At 39.2% G+C, this 4,706-nt stretch overlaps 1 pseudogene; it reads right to left on the bottom strand.

Annotated features, from left to right (window-relative positions):
* Positions 1-218: 218 nt before the first annotated feature.
* LOC118837478 lies at positions 219-3,187 on the bottom strand (annotated as a pseudogene).
* Positions 3,188-4,706: the final 1,519 nt, after the last annotated feature.

The following is a 4,706-nucleotide window of genomic DNA, read 5'->3' as shown; positions in this document are numbered from 1 at the left end:
AGCCCTTCTGTGTGTTGGTGATGGTCTTTCATCCCCACAACAGCTGCTAGCCACATTGTTGTTACACATGGAGTGCCATGTCAGCACAAGTTTACTCTCACATTCATATTGACATGAAGGAATGTACATGGTACAAAGTTCAAAAGTGGCCCCTAGTGAACCTTTACAGCCTTTGTTTCTTCCTGCGTCTTGTAAATATAGATGTTGACAGAAAAGAATTAAATGCAGTCTGCTTTTTCTTCAATTGGCTGACTTTGCAAAGGATGATAAATCATGAAATGAAACTGGGAAAATCCTGGAAGTTTGTTGCAGGTGGCACCATGACTTCCAGTAGTATTGGCACATATAACAGATCCAAAGAACTCAGGATAATGTTTCTGGATTCTGGAAATAACTTTGGCAAGCTAGAGTTGGATCATCTCCTTTTCGTATATATTCTACTGCTTGGTAACTGGGTAAAAAGCACATCATGATGTCACCATCTCTAGTGGCAGCAGCCCCTCCAGCCGTGTCGTCAGCATGAGAGCCAGCTCCTGCTATTGGGGAATCCCCAATGAGACCAGGTGTTTTGAACTTCATACCATTTGTGTATGTGCCAGGAGCAATATGTCCTGTCTTAGCAATTACAACCATGCCAATAGCGTCATGACTGTGAATAATTATTTTTGCAGAGGTGTGACTGCTGTTTTAGGGCTCTTTTAGGTTTATATGGCCCACGGGATTTTGGTGCATCTTGTGTAACATAAATTTGGCTGACATTTATGGCTCAGCCACTCCAAACAGAGAAAATGAGAAGTGTTGGTATATAATTCCTCATTTGAAAATCCCATATTTTCAGCAAATTGGGAGCTGATTCTCCCATTAAAAGTGTGTTTTGTATGTTCCATTACTTTTCTTGCCACACCACTATCATTTTTAATTCGTCTGAGATCAGCTACTGCCCCTACTTCCATGGTGTTGCCATTGATAATCGTGGAATCCAGTGTTGTTTCTCCATGTTCATCAGGATTTCCACCAAAGCCTACACTACCATCACACTGATTTGTCTCACACCAAATACATCCCTTTTGCTTATGATACCAACAATGACCATTAAAAAAAACCAATCATCTAAAATTTGACAGATCAAAGTTAAAAAGCCAATGTTAAAAAAAAATTTAAGCCTTCTTTCTGCTGGTTCTTCACCTGTACTAAGTGGTGAGCATGCAATGAAAAGATATCAAGTCCTTGCTTTCCAGGAATTCCCGGTCTAATGGGGGAAGATATGCAAACAACTATGTACAAACAAGGCATATTCAGGATAAAGTGGAAATAATCAACAGAGGGAGGGCACTAGAATTATGAGGGACTGGAAAGGGCTATCTGTAGAAGGCAGGATTTTAGGTGGGACTTGAAAGAAGGCAGGAGGTGGAGATGAAAGAGAACATTCCAGGCACAATGGACAGACAGTCTGAAAATGCCCTGAGTTGGAAGATGGAGTGTCTTGGGTAAGGAATAGAAAAGGAGACCAATGTCACGAGATTGTGAACTATGGCAGCAAAGGGGGGAGGGGTGACAGGGTGGCAAAATGGTATAAGAAGACTGGAAAAGATAGAGGGAAGAAGGACAGATTATGAAGAGCCTTGAATGTCAAACAATGGAATTTATATTTGATACTGAAGGTTATGTAGAGCCACTGGAGTTTATCGGGTAAGGAGGGTGACATAATCAGAACTTTGCTTTTGAAAGATCACTTTGACAGCTGAATGGAGAACAGACAAGTAAAGAGAGACTTTTAAGTGACTGGGATAATCAATAGACACCTAATTTTACACTTACTCTTCATCCTTTAATACATATATCCTGACATCTAACCTCAGCCTACTTATGTTTTTCTTCTGTAAAATAGGGGGTTGGATTAGGTGAACTCTGAGGTCCCTTCCAACTCTATGTTGCTGAACCTATGACATAGATATTTCTGAGGCTTCTCTGGATTTCAGTGAAAATCCCAACAGTAATCTTGCATAGGATTTTATAGAGCTGACTATTCATTTGTTTACCCCAAATCTTTGTTCCAGTCAATAAGAAGGGAATAATGCAAGTGATGGGAAGACTGGAGGTTTAATAAAGACATTTTGTGCAGCAGTTGCATTTCCAAAAAGCTTGAACCATTTGAAAACTTAGAATATCAATGGGCTCTTGAGTAATCTACAAATTTGGTAACGTCTTCAATTGCTGAAGCTCTTTTGCTCAACATGAATGCTTTACTAAAAAAAAAAAAATTGAAGACAATGTAAAATTTCAACAATTTTGATTGATGCAAATGGTGAAGCATGAGAAAGACATGTTTCTGATTAGGAGTAGAATATATAAGAAATGCTGCGGTACAAAATAAAGGCTAGGGAACTGGACCTGGAGTTAAGAAGACCTGGGTTAAAATTCTGCATCATTTACTTACTTTGTGACCATGTGTAAGTCATTTTACCTCTCTGAGCCTCATTTTTTCATTTATAAAATGAGGCTAATAATGCCCATAGCATTTAGTTTGTAAGGCTCAAATACAATTATTTTGCAAATCTTAAGGTGCTATGTAAGTATCAGGTATTTTCTTTTTCTTTTGTATCTTTTTTGTTTGTTTTTTTGGCAGGGCAGTTGGGGTTAACTTGACTTGCCCAAGGTCACACAGCTAGTGCCTGTGTCAAGTGTCTGAGGCCGGATTTGAACTCCAGTCAGGTCCTCCTGACTCCAGGGCGGGTGCTCTACTCACTGCACCACCTAGCTGCCCCTTTTCTTTTTCTTTAAAAGGAAAAATTGCCTTTAAAAGGTATGCTATTTATTGAATTTGTCAAGACTGCCATTCAATACAAGCGCTGGAAGTTGAATCAGAAAACCTGGGTTCAAATCCCTCCTCTGACACTAAATACTGCGTAATATTGGCCAAGTCTTATGTCCTTTACATCTTTCAGTTCACAACGTAAGTTTTGCCCATTTATGTTGTGGGCCTTTCTAACGTTCTTTTGACATCACTAGAGTATCAGTAGAGTACCAAGGCTGCCCATCAGTTATCCTTCATACCAGCTAATCTTCTTTTTGGAGCATACATTGCCTTGATGGCATCCCTTACACTCCTTTTATATTCTTCTTTGCAATGTGTTGCCTCCTACTCACTCCCATCACATACCCTGGCGCACTCCCGTTTAGGTGACATGATATTGGTTGTTGTTCAGTTGTTTCAGTAGTGTCTAACTCTTCTTGACCCCGTTAGGAGTTTTCTTGGCAAAGGTCAGTACCTGAAGTAGTTTGCCATTTCCTTTTCCAGTTCATTTTACAGAAGAGGAAACTGAGGCAAGCAGAGGTTAAGTGACATGCCCAGAGTTACACAGTTAGGAAGTCTCTGAGACCAAATTTGAACTGATTCTTTAGTCCAGAGCTCTATACATAGAACCACCTAACTGCCCCAATGTATACCAATAGAATCATTTTTTAGGAGCTGATAGTAGAATATTAAGTAACAAGGAAAATATTTTCTGATACCAAAGTAAATATCAGTGCAGGAACTGTCGCTCTTCCCACTTGTATTTATATAAGTACCCATATGAAAAAGATGGGGCAGCTAGGTGGTGCACAGACAGAGTGCTTGGCCTAGAGTCACAGAGACTTATCTTTCTGAGTTGAAATCTGGCCTCAACACTTACTAGCTGTGTGACCCTGAGCAAGTCACTTAACCTTGTTTGCTTCAGTTTCCTCATCTATAAAATGAGCTGGAGAAGGCAATGGCAAAGCACTACTGTATCTCTGCTAAGAAAAGCCCAAATGGTGTCACAAAGAGTTGAATATGACTAAACACTGAACAGCACGAAAGAGGCAAAAGATAATCTCAAAAATATTCAGTGGCTCCCTTTTATTGACTCCAGAATAAAATTCAAATTTCCTTAGCCTGGCATTTAAAGACAATCTGGGTTCAACCTACTTTTCCAGACTTACTTCCTAGTAACTCTCCTCAAGCATTTTGTCTCAGCCAAATTGGCTTATTAAGAGCTCTCAAAGAACAATATGGTGTCTCATCTCTTTGTCCTTTTAGAGGCTCACCCATGTGCTTAGAATTCATTCTCTTCTCACTTCCTCCTCTTGAATCTCTAGCCTCCTTCAAAGTCCAACTAAGGTGCTGCTTCCTACAGGAAACCTTTCTTTAACCTCTGTTATCTGTATTTGTTCCCTCTTTGGAATGCCTTGTTATTTATGTATCTATTTACATGTTATACCCCTTTCCTTCTGATTAGGAAGAAAGCTACTGGAGGGTAGGAATAGCTTGTTATTTGTTTTTGTAGCCTCTTGTGCTTGGCAGACATAAATGCTCCCTGGCACAGAGTAGGTGTGTAATAAATACTTGTTGATTGATTAAATCACTAAATTCTATTGAATTAACTTAATAATCATTCACATTTATATAAACTTTACTTTTCTTATAACTTTGTAAAGAAGGGAATGTAGTTACTGTGGGAAATGAATGTTTCTCTCTTGTATTTAATAACTAATATTGTATTAGGACCAAGGTTTTTCTCTTCTTCTACTTCCTTATCCAGAAACCAACCAGTGTGAGAAATCTCTCTTAGAGATTTACCCAGGCAAGATCTAATCGGACAGTAAAAGCAATTCTAAATTCGGGCTAATGGGTGCATTTCTGATCATTGTGTTTGTTCAGACAGGTCTGGGGAAGTGTTGATTCT

This window comes from Trichosurus vulpecula, chromosome 1 (genome assembly GCF_011100635.1).
Source record: "Trichosurus vulpecula isolate mTriVul1 chromosome 1, mTriVul1.pri, whole genome shotgun sequence".
NCBI lineage: Eukaryota > Metazoa > Chordata > Mammalia > Diprotodontia > Phalangeridae > Trichosurus > Trichosurus vulpecula.
Note: the sequence above shows the minus strand (reverse complement) of the source record. Positions and strands in the feature narration are given on the sequence as shown.